The sequence below is a fragment of the Myotis brandtii genome, unplaced genomic scaffold (assembly GCF_000412655.1).
Source record: "Myotis brandtii unplaced genomic scaffold, ASM41265v1 scaffold190, whole genome shotgun sequence".
Lineage (NCBI taxonomy): Eukaryota > Metazoa > Chordata > Mammalia > Chiroptera > Vespertilionidae > Myotis > Myotis brandtii.
The window spans coordinates 3260023-3279291 of NW_005357076.1; positions in this window are offsets into that span (position 1 = coordinate 3260023).

Genomic DNA, 19269 nt, shown 5'->3' on the forward strand with positions numbered 1-19269 from the left:
GGGCCGGGGAAGGCTGCCTCCGCCGCCTGGTGTGCCGAGGGAGAGGAGCCGGGGGACCGGAACCACCGAGCCGTAAGGAGAGAGAAGTGGGGTCCGCGAGGCTCCAGAGTCCACCTCCAATCCCGGCAGTTCATCCTCTCCGGACCCCAGTTTTCTCATCTACACAGTGACAACTTTACATGAGATGAAGTGGTTTTTATTTTATTTATTGTTGACAGTATCACAGATGCCTCCCATTTGCCCCGAGGTGCAGTGGTTTCTAATAGCCATTCAGCCGTGGCCCAGGAAGGATCCCCCATTTCCTCCGGCCCGAAAGCCACCGCTGCTCAAATGCCGCCGGGGTTCCGCAATCCACACCCCGTGGCAGCGGCCACGGCGGGTTCCCGCCCTCGGCGAGCCCGCCCGCCATCCGGCCGGTCAGGGTAGGGACTGTCCAGGTAAAGGGTTAGAGTTCAGGCACCGGAAGCCCTAATTCTCACTCAGGCTCCGACAGGTTGGTCTGAATCGGCCTGGCCTGTGTTGGATGCTACGGTGAGGCCAACAGCAGAGATGAACCTCCCATCCCAACCGCAGCATCAGCACCACCTCCCCTCCGCCCCCACCACCTGCAGGAGGACTCACTCACACTGCGAACTGCAGGTGCCCCCCCTTACCAGCGGCTTCGCTCTCTGGGTTCAGTTACCTGTGGTCCAGTGCGGTCCGAAAATACTAACTGGAAAGTCCCGGGAATAAACAGTTCATGTTTTAAACTGTGTGCTGTTCTAAGTGCTGTGGTGAAATCGGGCTCCTTTCTCGCTCACCCCCACCCTGGGTGTGGATCCTCTATTCCCGCCTGTTCATGCTTAGCATCTTGGTTACCAGATAGACTGCCAGGGCATAGCAGTGCTGGTATTCAAGTCGCCCTTATTTTACTTAATAATGACCCCAAAGCACAAGAGGAGTGATGCTGGCAACTCGGTTATGCCGAAGAGAAGCTGTAAAATGGGTGTCTGTGTGGGATAAAAATGTCTGTGGGGCCCAGTGCTTCCTGTGGCTCCAGGCATCCACTGGGGGCCTTGGGACATATCCCCTGTGGGTACAGGGTGTGGAGGAAAAAGGGATTCTCTGGAAAGTAACCGCACAGGGTGATCTGATCATAAATTCCCGAGGAAAAGGTTTATCTTTGCCTCGGCAAGCCTTGCCCATTGTTCTCACACATCTAGGTTACCACACCTGTGCAATGTCCGAAGTAATAATCCTCAAGAGAAGTAGCCGCCTTCAGGAGATTAACTCGCCCGTAACCCAATCCCCGCCTTACTTTATTCCACCTTCATGTCATCTTTCTTAAATTCTATCCTTGAGTGTCGCCCTGCAGACTGAAGGGTCCCAGGTTCCATTCCAGTCAAGGGCACATGCCTGGATTGTGGGCCCGATCCCCAGTAGGGGGCGTGCAGGAGGCAGCCAAGCAATCATTCTCTCCCATTATTGATGTTTCTGTCTCTCCCTTCCATCTCTGAAATCAATAAAAATATATATTAAAAAATTTATTAAATTCTCCTTAAATTCAAATACCTAAAAGAGACTGCAAAACTGTTATTCCCCAGAGCATTTGAGGTCCTGCTTCCTAGTCATTGTCATCAGTTTTTGCTCAAATAAATTCATAAAAATTCACTACAAGTTTGGAAGTTTTTAGTCAACAGGGGGGACTACTGTATCTGTAGCATTTTTTATATGTATTTTTTTATTCATTTCAGAGAGGAAGGGAGAGAAAGAGAGATAGAAACATCCGTGATGAGAGAGAATCATTCATTGATCTGCTGCCTCCTGCACAGATCGAGCCTGCAACCTGGGCATGTGCCCTGACCAGGAATCGAACCATGACCTCCTGGTTCATAGGTTGACGCTCAACCAGAGCCATGCTGGCTGGGCTATCTGTAGCATTTTTAAACCCCAGAGAAGTTCACTTTGCCACAGAACACTGATCTGAGGCTTCACCCTTTACAAACCCAAGGAATGTACATAATTACATAATTCCTAATAACCAGGAAAAGAATCATGGCAATTTATTTCAAAGTTGGAATATATATGTGTGCGTATATATATAATATCTCCAAAGCCCTTCGACCAATGCAGCATTATCTGCATCACCCACAGGGGAAGCACAGTCCATTCAGATGCAGTTCCTGCTCTCAAGGCACTTACAGTCAACTGTGTGTGGTGTCAAGAACTTGGAAGGGCCTAAGATTTTACCCTACTTGCATGCTAGCAAGGAAGCCTGCCGTGGTTTCACAGGCTCATAGATTTTCTGGCAGAAGATATGAGACTAGAACAGCCGTGGGCAAACTACGGCCCGCGGGGGGGGGGACCCGCCCGCGGCAAAGAGAAAAAAAAAAAAAAAGACCGTACCCTTTTATGTAATGATGTTTACTTTGAATTTATATTAGTTCACACAAACACTCCATCCATGCTTTTGTTCCGGCCCTCCGGTCCAGTTTAAGAACCCATTGTGGCCCTCGAGTCAAAAAGTTTGCCCACCCCTGGACTAGAAGGTCAGAGACAAAGGACTGTATTACTAGTGGCACAGCAGAGAGCATAAGCTTCATGTTAAAAGCGGCTCCCCTTGTCCTCTGTGTCCCACAAGGGGGGTGCAGGCCAGCCTGTGACTCAGAGGGAGACAGTCGTATACTTGTCAGGAAATAAAATCTGCCCTTTGCCTCAGAGGAGACACTGCCCCTAGCTCCTAAGACAGTTTGAGATCAAAACTGTCACAAGACCTGCAGAAACACCATGGAGAATTGTCCAACAGCAAAGGATGGGGAATTCACGAGTTGCCAGTACAATGCTAAATGTAAGCACAATCAGAATGAGGAGACACTTGCACTACCGTTTGAAAGAAGGACTTGTCAAAACGAAAAAGGCAATAGGTCAAGGATGGAAAGGCAACATTCTAGAAAAAGGCATGTTCAGAGCTTGAAGTGGCAAGAATCATTTGGAAACCACGAGTGATTAAGATGGAAAAACCTATAGAAAAAGTTGAGAGATTAGTCTAAAGATGTTGACTAGTCAAATCCTGAAGGTCATGAAAATAGCAAGTGAGGAGGAGTCTGGGATGGCTGGGAGCAACATTTTCTCTTTTGTTTTTTGTTTGCTTATTTGGTTTTCTTTTTTTGTTTGTTTTTAGTTTTTGTTTTTTTAGCAACATTTTTAACTTGAGCTACTGGAGGACAAAGGTTCCACTCACGGTGGGAAGGGCCACCAGAAGAGGAACAGGTGTGGGGTCAAGAGGATGATTCCATTTCAGGTAAGTATGAGGAGCCAGGACCAAATCTAAATGGAGTTGTCCAATAGGCAGTTATAACGCCTAAGAGAAAGGTCTGGGTAGGAGACACTGGCATAAAAATTTTAGTTTTAATTATGATGAATGGGTCTGATTGAAGTCAATGGAGATGGGTAGGAAAACAAGAGTAGAAGCCTTAGGAGCATTGGTGTTTTAGGGGCAAGCAGCAGAGGAGCTAAGGAAGAAAACTGACAGACGGGTCCCAGGCTGAAAGAAAGCTCAGGAGGAAGTACTTTCCTGGAAGCCAAAGGGGCAGCGCAGTGGGTGGAGGAGGGTGTCAACAGCGTCACGTCCTGAGGAGCGGCCAAGTGAGGTCATGACAGCGTATTAGTCACTATTAGTTAATAGCTTAAAACAACAAATATTTTATTATCTGAAAGTTTCTGTGGGTCAGAAAATTAGGGTGTGGCTTAGCTGAGTACTTCTGGCTCAGGGCCTCCCATGAGGCCGCAGTCAAGATGTTGGCCGAGGTTGTAGTCTTCTGAAGGGTCAGTCACCTGTGCTAAAGGGTCCACATCCAAGGTGGCTCCCCGACATGGCTCCTGGCAAGGAGCTGCAGTTCCTCACCGTGTGGCTCTCCCCAGAGGGCTGCTGGAGGGTCCTCAGGACATGGCAGCTGGCTTCTCCCAGACCAGGTGACGCGGAGAGAGACTGAAGCCATAATGTCTCCTATGTTCCAGCCTCAGAAAGCATTTCTGCCTCATTCTACAGGTAAGAAGTGAGTTACTAAAACCAGCCCACATTCGAGAGGAGAGGAATTAGGCTCTGCCTTTTGAAAGGAGTGTCAAAGAATTTGTGGATATATTTTAAATCACCACAGTAGGTGCTCTCTAGTCACATTATTTACATTTCTCCCAAAATACACTAACTCTCTCCCAAAACCTCCAGCCTTTATAGCATCAGCAAGAGGCTTCTCAGGTGTAGTTCCTTTTAAAAAAAATTGATCTCAGAGAGGAAGGGAGAGGGAGAGAGAGATAGAAACATCAATGAGGAGAGAGAATCATCAATTGGCTGCCTCCTGCACAACATATATATAAAAGCCTAAGCGACCGTTTGTTTTTTGTTTTGTTTTTTAAAATATATTTTATTGATTTTTGACAGAGAGGAAGGGAGAGGGAGAGAGAGATAGAAACATCAATGAGGAGAGAGAATCATCAATTGGCTGCCTCCTGCACATCTCCTACTGGGGATGTGCCCGCAACCAAGGTACATGCCCCTGACTGGAATCGAACCTGGGACCTTTCAGTCCACAGACCGACGCTCTATCCACTGAACCAAACCAGCTAGGCCCTAAGCGACCGTTTGACCAGTAGCTATGATGTGAACTGACCACCAGGGGGCAGATGCTCAATGCACAGGCATGGAACATGAAAAGACTGATGAATCTCAGAGGGAAGGGGATGGGAAGAGATTAACCAAAGATCTTATATGCATACTAGAGGCCTGGTGCACGGATTCATGCACCGGTGGGGTCCCTTGGCCTGGCCTGCGGCGATCAGGTCGAAACCAACTCTCTGACATCCCCCAAAGGGTCCTGGATTGCGAGAGGGCACAGGCCAGGCCGAGGGACCCCACCGGTGCATGAATCCATGCACTGGGCCTCTAGTATAAATATATATATATTTAAGAACTGCTTCAAAAGGGGAGACAGATCTTCTACATCCAGATATGGAGAGGTGGGCATGGGCCTTGGAGTGTAGGTTCCCTTGGCCCTGCAGACTCCTCACCCTGTAGGAATAGGCAAAGTCTAAGAAGAGTTAAAGTGGGGCCCTCTAATTCTCTTGCCCAGGTCTAAGGGCAATACTGGATCTAGGGCCTGGGAATCTTCATGCAAATGAAACAAACATTCAGATGAGATGAGAGTGAGGGGACTGTAAGCCATGGTTATGGTTAGAATGTGGGATGCTGGGATGTGAGATTTAGCAGTGGAGCATTCTGGGTGGTGAGTAACCATGGAAGGGTGGAGGTGAAGTGAATTTCACTGGAATTGAAATGCTCAAGGACGACAGGTGAGGCTAGGCTGCTGCAGCAGCCTCCTGCAGGTACATTGGTGGGATAGGCCCTGGTTGTTTCCAGGGATACTGCAGTCACTAGGATAACAGGTATACAGGAAAACTGTGAGTCAGGTGCCAAAGTCCTCAGGGAACAGGGGAGTGACCAGGAAGCTAGTCATAAAGGAGGACAACAAGGAGTGGGGAAGCTTTTTCCTGCCGAGGGCCATTTGGATATTTATAACCTCATTCAGGGGCCACACAAAATAATCAACTTAGAAATTAGCCTGCTATATAGGGTCAAACATTTAACAAATTCACCCCTAGTGCCTGGGCAGGCCCAGACCAAATGACTTTATGGGCTTTATACAGCCTTTATACAGACATTCCCCACCCCTGAAGTAGAGGATGGTGGAATGGATGGCATGAACCGCAGAGGAAGTGACTTTAGAGGAGCGTGGAGTCAGTGAAGAAAGTGGCCGCCCTTTCCATTCCCAGGTCCAGCCTTGGTGTTGGGGCGGCTGTGGAGAATGACCAGTCTTCCCTGGGATCCCGTATCCACAGGGGAAGGTAGTTGTTGCGAAGGTGAGGAGAGTGGAAGAGCATTCAGTGGTGAAACGCGGGGTAGTTTGTTTACAATAGAACGAGGTTCTAGAGGCACCGTAGGACGGGGGTCAGGAAGGGCAGCAGGAGGACAACCCAGGGAGAAGGAAGCACAGACTGCATTGGGTGAAAGCTAAGAAGAGCACAGATGAATACAGGGACTTAAACTGTATTTGGGAGAGTTGGGACCCATGGCTGGGGGTAGGAGGCATCCTAGGATTAATTGGATTCAAAAGTCAAGCCAGTACCAGTGAAAAATCCCTCAAATTATGCATAAAGGACAATGCGCCTGGCTGTGTGCATGCAACTTTGAGCTGTCATTCTTCGGAACAGGAAGCATGAAAACCAGGGCTCTAGACTGTCAAACCCCAGCGGTGACCAGGGAAAAGGAGGAGCATTTAAAGCTCTCTAGAAAACATGCGGGTGGACTCCGTTCTGATTTAGTATTTAATGCAGGGTGTCCCCAAAAATGTATAAACACTTATTAATTCCAATGGGTTAAATCTGAAAAGGAAGAAACACCAATGGAGCTGTCAGCTGTTAAAGCGTGTATGCATTTTGGGGGGGACACCTGTATGTGATGATTAAAGCCTATAGTGGAGTTAGACTTTAACAGGACACAAATGAAGTGCAAGCGCCATGCGGTTCCTTTCAATTGATAATCCAGTGGAGTGATTCTGGGCTGATGCAGAGTCTGAGATAAAGCTATTTATCGTCTAGTCACCTGTAACAACACTGGTGAAAACGTGGCTTTGTTCCTTGAAGAAGCTCACACCTCCCTCTATGGGAAAGCTTAGCCCAAAGGGATGGGAAAAATGCAGAGAAGCTCCTGCTCAGGAAACTTCAGTGGCTCCCAGTTGCTCACAGGACAAGGTCCCTGATAAAAGGAAGATGGCCCATGACCCTACGCTGCCTGCCATCTCAGCCATGCTTCCCCCTTGCCACCTGTGCTAAGTCGACTCACAGACTAGTCCCAACCCCCAGGCAGTTGGTGTCACTGCCTTTGCCTGTGCCACTCCTCCCACCTAGAATGCCACCGACTCCATCGTTTTGAGCTAAGTCCTCTGAATCCTTTTAAATCCCATCTGAAATGTACTCCCACCACAGTTTGTTCTGACTCACCAGCTACACAGTCATTCTACTGCCTCTGAACTTCTATGGCATTTGTTACTTTATGGGGTTTATTTCCTATTTTCCCAATATTTTATTACAACAATTTCAAATATACAGAGAAGTTGAAAGACTTGTGTAATGAACACTCATATATCTACTAAGTAGATTCAATAATTACCATTTCTCTATATTTGCTTTATCCCATATTTATCTATGTATCCATTCATCAATCCATCTTACTTTTTTGATGCATTTCAAAGCTAGTCACAGATATCAGTACACCTCACCCCTAAATACTTCAGCATGGTTATCATTAACTAAAGTTCAATATTTATGTTTTTTAAAGTAAAATTTACATACATGTCATGTTTTTGTTTCTTAATGATTTGAGAGAGGAAGAGAGAAAGAGAAACATTATGTTTTTTAAAAAGGCCTTCTACCTTCTCTATCAAACTTTCTTTTTTTCTTTTTTTTTAAGATTTTTTTTCATTGATTTTGAGAGAGAGAAAGAGAGAGAGAGAGAGAGAGAGAGAGAGAGGGGAAGGGAGAGGGAGAAACACCCACATGAAAACAAAACACTGCATGCTCCCCACCGGGGATCCAGCCTGAAACCCAGGCATGTGCCCTGACGGGGCATTGAACTGGCAACCTCTCAGTGCACGGGATGATGCCCAACCCACTGAGCTACACCATCCAGGACTCAAATTCTTAATTGTGAGAACCATTTCTACCCCCATCCGCTTCCCCACACAGTATCTAACAATGATGCCACTGGTGATGACAAACACAATACAAATAATCCTGGCTCACACACACCAGGCACTGCTCTAAACGCTTCATCTGCTTTATTTAATCCTTATAACAACCCTATGAAACAGTTACTATAAAGATACCTGTTATACCTGTTGGATAAGAAATTCAAGCCTACGAAGATTAGGTGACTGGCCCGGGATGCACAGCTAGCTCTTTAAGTGGCAGAGAAAACATGGAGACCCAGCTTTGTCTGAGTGTAGGGCACAAGCTCTTCCCACCATTCACATTGCCTCCCCATTGTCTGAGCCTTGAGGGTGACTAATCATGTTTATGGACCATTCACAGAGTCTCCTGCTTTGAACCATTCTTGTCATGGCCCATTAGCAGAGAACTTCAGAACTTTTCCCGTGAGCTTGTGGTGAGGGCATGAGCCTCCACAGTGCAGGTAAATGAGAGGAGGGAAGCTGGCTTCTCCAGACTCGTCACCGGGTCACAGCTGAGAATGTCTCATGACGCACATCCCACGGCTGCCTGCATCTGCTGTGCGGCTGCCCTGTCTCTGGGCTGGTGTGGGAGTCGGTCGAAGGAGGGAGCGGGAGAGTTCTGAGGCCTGGGAAGTCACAAGGGCAGCTTGGCCGGCAGCCATCTGGACACTCAGTACAGAGGGAAGCTGATGAGGAAGCCAGAGGGACAACGGGCCATTGTTTCTGGCCGTAGGAGGTTGGTCAGTTTGATACGGGGTGACACACCTTCGCTCCCAGAAACTTAAATTCTCCTGGACCTTAGTTGGAAGTCAAGCAGTTGGATTTCAAATGATTCATATGCAATATCTGGAGCTTGGGGGCAATCCTAGGGCTGGTTATGGCTGCAAGTAATTAGTGATTAACTTTGAGGGACACACTCTTGCTCCAATCTCCACGACGCATCACTGCCAGAGAGCACAACTCTGAGTGCATGGCTCCCCTCTTCAGAACCCTCCATAACGCAACCCATGCCCCGGGTTAAATACCGGTTAAAGCCCCCACAATAGGGCCTAAACCCATTGTTCTAAGCACAGAGTTTTAATAGAATTCACATGTATAGAGGGAGCTCTATAATCAAATAGGTCTGGGAACTGTTCCAGTGGTCGGCAAACTCATTAGTCAACAGAGCCAAATATCAACAGTACAACGACTGAAATTTCTTTTGAGAGCCAAATTTTTTAAACTTAAACTATATAGGTAGGTACATTGTTATTAACTTAATTAGGGTACTCCTAAGGCTTAGGAAGAGCCACACTCAAGGGGCCAAAGAGCCACATGTGGCTCTCGAGCTGCAGTTTGCCGACCACTGGAAACCAAGGCTAACCCATTTCTTTAAGGCAGTGGTTCTCAACCTTGGCTGCACATTAGAATCACCTGGGAATCTTTTTAAAATCCTGATTTCTGGGCCTCGTCCTCCGGAAATTCTGTTTCTTTGTTATGGGGTGGGGCCACAACATTAGTAACAAAGAAACAGAATTTCCGGAGGATGAGGCCCAGAAATCAGGATTTTAAAAAGATTCCCAGGTGATTCTAATGTGCAGCCAAGGTTGAGAACCACCGTCTTATAAGAACTCTTGTGATTATATTGGTCCCACCTGGATAATCCAGGATACTCTCCCCATCTGAAGATCCTCAACTTAACTACGGTATGTGCCCGCAACCAAGGTACATGCCCTTGACCGGAATCGAACCTGGGACCCTTCAGTCCGCAGGCCGACGCTCCATCCATTGAGCCAAACCGGTTAGGGCGTCAGAGCTTTGAATTATTGTGCAGGCTTAATCTCTGAGAGGAGAATGCAATATGCTCCAATTTTTTCAAAATGGATCTTTAGACTAGTGCTCCATAGAAGGTGCGCTAGCCCAAATGTCATTCTCAATATGGCCACCCTGAAATTTAACCAGCTCTTCTTAGCCTATTATGGCAGCCAGGAAAAGGCAGTGTTCACACCTGCTGCTGTGAGGAGCACACCACACCCACCACTCCGGCTGTGTCCCTGGACCCAGGAGAGCCACACAGGCTGCTCCCAGCGGATGCTGAGCATGGTGGGGGTCCTCCTGCAGGTCCATCCCTGAAAAACGCGGGACTCCTTCAACAGGTGACCTTGGCTTCCACCTGGCCGACACTTTCTTAGACCTGCATCTCATCTGAGACTCTTTGTGCCCAATCTTGCCTCCTTCCTGTATCAAAATATGAAGCTTCTCCTGCCTTTTCCCCTTTGCCCAAAACAGGCATATCCTCAATCATCTCTTGCACATTTAATTCCATCTTAGCTGCCACTGCTCAGAGGATGTAAACCAGTGCACCTATCTCAGATGTGTTTCCAAAGCCTTTCCCGATCCAGCACCTCTAGGAGCCTCACGTCACTTCCATGGTGTCTGACTTTTTGTCTGCACTGGGAAGCCTCCTGGTACTGTAGTGAGGCTCGTGGATTCTGGAAGAATCCCAAGGCTTGAAGCCCTACTCTGTCATAGCTGTATAACCCTAAGGAGGTTTCTCAACAAGCTATAAAATGGGGGATGATGCCACCATCTTGCAAGGCTTGTAAGAATTAAATGAAATATTACATGTACAGCACAGAGCATGTAATAGTTGCTCAATAAACATAATGACTATGAACATTTATAGTCATTTGTATTTTTCTACTCCCCCCCATCACATTATACACTCTTGAGGGTGGACAGTGTAATGGCCATTTGCAGAAGGAAAGGGGCATCTCAGAGAAGAGGGGCAGAAGAGCCAATCAGGAGAGCCAGCCAGTGGTACAGGCAATGTAAGTATTTAAAATATATATGTATAAAATAGAAAATGTTTATAAAATATGTTATATATATGTGTGTGTGTATATATCTATGAATATACATATACATATACATATACATATACATATACACACATAGTACTTAAATATATGAAAGAACCATGATTTCAAAAATAACTGCCCAGAGGAGGGCCAGGAATCCCAAAGGTGCCTCCGGCCCTTTGCAGAGGTGGCACTAGTGCCCTGTCAACACAACCTGGAAAGGCTATTTTCGTAGCGAAAGCCCTAGACCCAAGCTCAGTTCAGGGGGTCAGGCCACTTTGGTTTTAGGGTTTCCCATGGAGTCTGAGTTGGTGGGAGAAATGCAGCACAGCAGTGGTCTTTGCAGAAGGAAGCTACAGGAATTCCTAGGTCTTCTGCCTACATGCCCATGGCTCTGCCTCTGGGGAGGCTCAGGAAAGGACGGCACCTGTCCCAGGAGCCTGACCCCGCTCTCCGATGGGAGGACAGACTTTCACACTCACCTCGGCTCTTCCCAAAGCCTCATTAGTTCCTTGACACCCCAGCTCCAGTAATGTTAGCGAAGAGTAGAAGAGTCATCACTGAAACAGATGCCTAGGGCACTGGTTGGTGGCACAGACCAGCACACCGATAACCTCTTTGCTCACCCGATAGGCAAGTGTGTTCGTGTTCAGCAAGGTGGCCTCCCCAGGTAACACCCTTTCTTTCTACCAGGATGAACCTCCATGACCAGTCTGTGTTTTCCTTCATTTAAGGCCCTTATACCACAGGAAAATTCCATGGGATATGATATGATACGTGCATAGAAGTGGGCTTATTTTTTTTTTTGAGGGCAAGTTTGGGAGGGGTGCCTGTTTGTGCATAGAAGTGGGTTTATTTATTTTTTTTTTGAGGGCAAGTTTGGGAGGGGTGCCTGTTAAGAATCAGGGCTGTTGCTATACCTCCCCAGCAAGTAGAAAGAAAGCTACTAAACTGATGAGGTTCAAATCTAAAGGCTAAACTGCATCGGGAATACCTCCTTCCTCTCCTCCAAAATAGCATCAGTTTTCTCTGAGTTTCCAGCAGTTTTATGAGACAAGCTACAAAGACACACCATTTGAATGAATCAGTTTGCTCTCTGCACTGCCGACGACTTCAAGTAGAGTTAATGCAGATGAACTAGATCCAACTGGCAAGAATTGGTTTGACCGAATCATAAAGCACATTAAAAGAAATCCAGCTTTATTACCTTCGGGAATCTAGTGGAACTTACTAATAAATTGCTCCTCGGCAGCGTCTTAAGGGAAATCTGTTTTAATGAACAGATGAGAGTATTTTCTAATTCAGTCCATCAATTGGTTATATGGGAAGGGTTACTTGTCAGATGCTTAGTTACTTGAAATGCTTACTCTTGTTTATATCACAGTATCTTAGTTGGACAAACCCTGTATTTATAAATGGCATAAAAAAAACTATCCATCTTGTCATTCCTTCAAAATGAGTGAAGTCCCAGTGAACGCTGCAATAGCTCTGTTAGCATGAAATCAAGTCCCTGAATTCATCACCCAGAAGGAGCAATCAGGTTCCTCATGGACTCTTCTTCCCGCCAGGGGCAATCCCATTCTTTCAGATTTTGTGACACATGTTGCTTCCTCTCTCACTTTCTTCAACAAATATTTATTAAGCAACTAGTATGTGTCAGACACTGGCCTGGAGGCTAATTACATATCAACAATCTCCCTAGAAAGGGAGACAAACACAAACAGGTCTCGTAAAGTGCTGTTGGTGCAAGGATTGCTAAACCAACAAAGGACGGTGGAGTTACGAGGAGTCAGTTCAACCTGAGAGCATCCGAAATGCCTCAGAGTTCAACAGATTTTTAAAAACGGAGGAGGTGTTTGTGCAGCAGACAAGGAAGGCAAGGGCAAGGGCAGCACATAGGAAAGGTGCCAGGCATCCTACAGCATGGCATGCTGAGCAAACTGCAAAGATGGCAAGAATGGAAATGACAACAGATGGATGTTAGGGGAGGAGGTAGCAGGGACAGAGGTTACCTAGCAAGGCCAGCAGCAGAGGTCACCTGAGGCCAGGTCACAACCTACCACAGACTGTACCTGCTCAGGTTCTACCTCCTTCTTGAAATTACACGCATGAAATGATAAACGTATAGAGTCCAAGTCAAGGGGACCATGGACGGCCTGTCCTCAGTACGGGGCCCACAACTGGAGTATACATAGGACGATGGTGACAAACTAGGGGACATCAATGAAGTGGAAGGGGGTGGGGTAAATCTGGTCCCTATTACTTCATTTTGGCCACAGGAACAAGGCTAACTTTATGATCACTTTTAAAAAAAAATAAAGATTACTCATTCTTTAAAACTGATTTTAGAGAGAGAGAAAGGGAGAGAGAAACATCAATTTGTTGTTCCACTTATGTATGCATTCACTGACCAGGGATCGAACCCACAGCCTTGGTGTATTGGGACAGCGCTCTAACCAACTGAGCCACCCAGCCAGGGCTGTGATTTTTCTTTTTTTTTTTCTTCTTTTTAAAATTGATTTTGAGAGAGGAAGGGAGAGGGAGAGAAACATCAATGTGAGAGTGAAACATCAATTGCCTGCCTCCTGCTTGCCCCCTACCCGGAATCAAACCTGCAACCTTTCGGTGCACAGGATGACACCCAACTGAGCCACACCAAACAGGGCAGGTGGTGATTTCTAAATTGAACATTTTTGAAAGTTTATATGTTGGTCCATTTAGTTTTAGGCAAAGCCAAGTGAGAATGCACCAGTGATTCACCGGCGAGACTGCATGTAAAATATAATAACCTCGGAGCCAAGACCAGCCTCATGGAAACAGACTCAGGACAGTATGGAGCTGGATATCAGCCAAGAAGGCTGGAAAACCACACTCGCACTCTTAAAGAAGTACAGCCAGGCCTTTCACGATATATAGACCAATGGGAAGGGGTTTTAGAAATAAAAATGTTAGGTATATCAGTTACCTATTGCCACCTAACAAACCACCCCAAAACTTAGTGGCTGAAAACAATTTATGTCTATGATTCTGCACATGGACCGGCCAGTTCTTTTCCTGGTCTTCCTTGGGCTTGTTCACACAGCTGGTGGGGCAGCTGGGGACTGGGCTCAGCTGGGATACCTTGATCGATGAGAACAAACTATTTCATCAGGGAAGCTAGGTCTCTCTCATCTTAGGGCCAGTGGTCACTTAGGATTCAGAATATTGCCAACTGCTTTGAGAATTGGTGCATTATCTGCTCCTGAATTTCTTGATAGATCTAGTTCTGGCCACCACAGAAGCAAGAGTTCAAGATGGAGCAGGGGAAGGGAAAAGCTGTCCCTATTCACAGATGATGAGATTATCTACAGCAATGTAAAAAATCCTGGGTTGTCTACAACTATGTAAAAAATCCCAAGGAATCTACAAAAGAACTTCTAGAACTAATATATGAGTTTGGCAATGTCACAGGATAAAAGCTCAGAGTCCAACTGTATTTCTGTATACCAGCTATGTGCAATTGGAAACCAAAATTAAAAGATGAAATGGGGGGGGTGTATAAAAAAGCTAAGCAGGATACTTAGGTAATTATTTGTGTAATGCTTAATTTACAGAGTACTTCCCCAACCCCCTACAGAAGCCAGGAGGGAACCAGGAAGTGTTCAAATGAACGCCTGCATTCTCACTCCACCCCATTCTGAAACGCCCTTAAGAGAAGGTGCCTCAGACACGTTGAAAGGTTCTTCAGGTGGTTCTGATCACCTCTGGATAGAGAAGGAATCTGACGGGGTATCAGCATCGCCCAGGAACCTGTTATAAATGAAAATTCCTCCTGGCCACAGACTCTAACTCAGGAGGTAGGGTCTGGAGCTATGCTGGAACAGGCCAGGTGATTCTGATGTGCACACTGTACTTTTTTCCAAAGGGCAACTGGTGTAATGCCCAAGTGACCAAGGCGTGCAGGCTGCTGGAGGCTTATAGCACCCTCTGCTGGTGCCCATATACAAAAGCCAACTTCAACCAAAAAAACTCGTAACTCTGGATTGCCAGCCTGTGGATTTCTTATTCAAGTGAATTAAAGTTGAGAAAAAAACCCTATTTCCTATTACATCCATGGCTGCCTCCCTCCACCACAGCATTTCTGAGATCATGGTGCTTTCTCTTTGGCTCCGAGGCAGCTGTCAGTTCCTTGTTCATCCTTCATTCTTCCAAGCTCCTAGATAACGAGCCCAGAAGAGCTTGATGAAGCGTTCAGGGACAACAGCCTCTAAGGCCAGGCCAGGTGCCCCACACAGGAAGTGAGTGGATAAGGCATCTCCGCCTTAGCCTAACCATAATGTTACTCTAGTCTAGCAGCTAGTGTGTGTGTGTGTGTGTGTGTGTGTGCGCACGCAGCTAGAGTCTAGCTGCAATGGAGAGTCACAAAACCAAAATCTCTCAGTGGCTTCCTATAACAATTAAAGCAAAATCTAGTCCTTTTCAGGACCTGTGAGGCCTGCATGATTGGAGGCTTGGCTACTTCTCTTTCACTGTCCAATCGCACTTTCCCTTGCTCACTTAAGCCAAAGTGGCTTCTTGTCTGTGGAACTTGCCAAACCAGTCCCAAAGGCCCGAGCACTTGCTATTCCCTCCATCCCTAGATATCCACATGGTTTCTCCCTCATTTCATTCAGCCCCTGTGCAAATGTCACTTCTGCAGGCCTTTTAGTACTGTCAGGGAGCAAGTGCTCCGTCACTCTCTATCCTTTTGTGTGTGTGTGTGTGTGAGAGAGAGAGAGAGAGAGAACACTTATGGCTACCTAAAGAGTCAATTCCCACCAGCCAAAGATCACCAGGAGACATGGTTGCTGTGGCTCAGTTGGTTGGACATCATCCTGTGCACCAAAGGGTTGTGGTGCTATTCCAGTCAGGGCACATGCCCAGGTTGTTGGCTCCGTCCCTGGTAGGGGGTGTGCAGGAGGCAACAGATGGATGTTCTGCTCTCACATTGATGTTTGTCTTTCTCTCTCCCTTCTTCTCTCTAAAAATCAATTTTAAAAAATATTTTAAAAAGAAACACAAAGGAGCACACAGTAAGTTTTTTAAGTTAAACTTTTTTGCAGCAAGAAAAACTAAACACCAAGGAGAAGAGTGGGGAATCTCAGTAAGAGGGTATTAGCATGGGCTTGTACAGGTCTTGGGCTTGTGTTAGGTGATTTTTACAGAGGGTTCAAGAAAACACAGAAGTTGGTGCTATTCTGACTGGGTGTTTTCAGAAAGTTGTGGCAATTCAGTGTCTTAGTTCCATGTATTAATTGGTAGAGAGGGGTGTATGCTTATTTTTGTGTTGCAGTATCTGATTAGGCTGATGACACATGAAGATGCTCCCTCACGGTCATGTAGTCTTCTTCAGCTGATGCTGACATTCTAAAACACTGTTTATGTCCAGTAGGGGACACCACTGTAATGAGGCCAACTACTCGACGCCTGTCAGGAATGCTTTTCCTTTCTCATATGTTTATTGTCTAGAAAGTAAGCTCTCAGGGCAGGGACTTGGTTTTGCTTACCACTGATGCACCAATAGTGGCCTGGCATATAGTAGGTGCTCAATAAATGTTTGCTAAACATTCTTTCAAAACACCTTTCAACCTCAAGTCCTACACATCTACAATGGAGCCCTATATCTGCGACAGGTAAATTAGGTCCTTGGTCTGTTTCAGAGGTGATGGCAGAGCCAAGAGTGCTAGTGGACAGACCTTTCATAGAACTTTAAACAGGGAGAGCAACTGAGTCCTCCAGACTCTCCTTTACTAGTAGACTAGACAGGACTTAGCTTCCTTCAAATGCCAAGGAAGACAATTAGAAAAAAACCCAAAACCACTACTCTCCATGGCAAGGAATGGCCAAATTAAAGATTATACCACAAATAAAATGGGAGAAACATTCTTGATCTGTTAAATTATCTTCCTTTTCCCATTTGACATCTTAGTCAGATGTGTTTCTAACAAAATATACGATATACTAGTAGTCCGCTATTCAGTTAAACCTCCTAAAACATTTGCATACCAATAAAGTTGTCAATATTCCACTCACTTATGTAGAAAGGGAATTAAGATACCATTTTAAAACCTATCAGACTGGCCAAAATAAGAAAATTCAGTAATACATTATTTTGACAGTGGTGTGGATTAACAGGAAAACTCATACATTGTTAGTGGAAAAATAAATTGGTACAACTTCTATTGAAGTCAATCTGACAAAAATTTTTATTTTATTTTAAATTTTATTGATTTGAGAGAGAGAGAGGGTAAGGGAGAGAGAGAGAAAAATATCAATTTGTTGTTTCACTCCTTTATGCATTCATTGGTTGATTCTTGTATGTACTTTAACCAGGGATCGAACCCACAACTTTGGTATATCAGGACAACGCTCTAATCAACTGAGCTATCCAGCCAGGGCTCTAACAACTTCACCTTTAGCTATTTATTCTGCAGATAAACTTGCACACATGCAAAGTAACAGGAGGCAGCCAATGAATGATTCTCTCTCTTCATTATGTTTCCATCTCTCTCTTCCTCTCTGAAATCAATAAAAAATATTTTTAAAAATTAACAAATTTTTTAAAGGAGTAATAATCGTAGGCACCACTGTGGAATCAATAGAGAAGAAAATCCAGAATCCTGCCTGGACACTTGGGCTTATCAAATTTCTGCATGTGAGATTTTCAATCGTGTTGAAGTCCCTCAAATTGCATCACCACTGCCAAAATGCTCTGCAACTAAGTCTCCAAAATCAGTCTTTGTGGAAAAATAGAATCAAATTTCATGTACTACGACGTCTTATTGATGAAGGCTGCTGATTAGTCTGTATCAAAAAGCCATTAGGTACAGGTATTCTCCTTAGAGTGGGATCCAGGGCTCTTCAGGCTGGAAAATGAACAGGCCATGGTGGTTTGTATTTCTGGCTCTCACGGGAGCTCTGTGAGCTGAGAGCACATAGCATTTAAATATCACGCTCAGAGGCCTTTGAGCTAGCATCTGGTCTTCTTCAAAATTAGAGCTGAGGGTGATAACTGAGCTCCTCTAAGGCATTATATTACCCCAACATCCTCCTCAAGTCTCCAACAGGGCCGGCTCCCACCCCACTTCATGCCTGGCAGCCCAGCACTCCAACAGGTGGGCTAGGTCAGTGGTCGGCAAACCACGGCTCGAGAGCCACACACGGTTCTTTGGCCCCTTGAGTGTGGCTCTTCCACAAAATACCACGTGCGGGCACACACGTACAGTGCGATTGAAACTTCGTGGCCCATGCGCAGAAGACGGTTTTTGGCCTGGGCGAGTCTATTTTGAAGAAGTGGCGTTAGAAGAAGTGGGGGGTGTTGGTCGGTTGGTCGGGCGATGGGAGACGCGGCCTGCGCCGCGGGATACTCAGTGTGGGGGAGGTACATTGTTTTGAGGTACATTCGCTGAGGTCGACCCCTTCCAACTCTCCCATCCACACTCGTCTATCTGAAACAAGTATACAAGACATGTACCTACCTATAGTTTAAGTTTAAAAAATTTGGCTCTCAAAAGAAATTTCAGTCGTTGTACTATTGATATTTGGCTCTGTTGACTAATGAGTTTACCGACCACTGGGCTAGGTGCACAACCACAGAGACAGTGCCGGATACAAGGTATGCTATATGTCCTAGATTCATATCACACCATCCAGTAGCAGGTGGCAGCTCATTTATGTTGTCTTGATCTTCCTTGACTGGGGGCAAAGGCCTCTATAAGCTACTCCTAGTCCTGGTTCCTTGACCTACTATCTTGGGGTCTCTAGTCTTCCCTTCATCTCCAGTGATCTTTTGTGTGCTTTCCACCATCTTCTCTCTCTCTCTGACTTACGTTTCTGCCCTTTATCAATTCCTGTTTTATAGAACTATTTATACGTGTCTCTACAATTTAGATCCTGACAACAGGCATTCCCAATGCTTCCATTTATAATATAATCAAACAAATACCCCCCCCCAACAGTTCCTTAATACATACACAAATAAACCAAATTTTTGCATGACAATTAGAGCTCTCTAAGCTTTTCAGTGTCCTCATGAATTATCTTTCAGGAAGGGCTCAGCTTAAGTTTCATGAGTTTAGTGAATTCTCCCTGGACCCTCAGTTCCCAGTGAGCCTCCCTTAATCTCTCCAGCTACTGTGAAGACAATAAATTTGTCTCTGCCTCAGTTGTTTCCAAACATTTCCTTCCCCTACCCTCAATCTTGTCCCCGCCCCCGGCCCCCCACCGCCAAAGGGAAAGCCTATTAGGAAAGCCAAATATGTAAAACACCAACTCTGGAAGAAAAGAGTACAAGCTCCACCTCCCTTCCCCTACCCCTAAAGATGTTTAACCAAGGAGTTTAAAAACTACTGGTCTAGCTCTAGCTGGTTTGGCTCAGTGGATAGAGCGTCAGCCTTTGGACTGAAGGGTTCCAGGTTTGATTCCTGTCAAGGGCACATGCCGGGGCTGCAGGCTCTATCCCCAGTAGGGGGCGTGCAGGAGGTAGCCAATCAATGATACTCTGTCATCGATGTTTCTCTCTCTCTCCTCTCTCTCTCTCTCTCTCTCTCTCTCTCTCCCTTCCTCTCAGAAATTAATAAAAAACAAACAAAGGAACTACTGGTCTATTCCATCAATGAATCTTGTTAGCTACCTTTTTATGTTATCTTCCT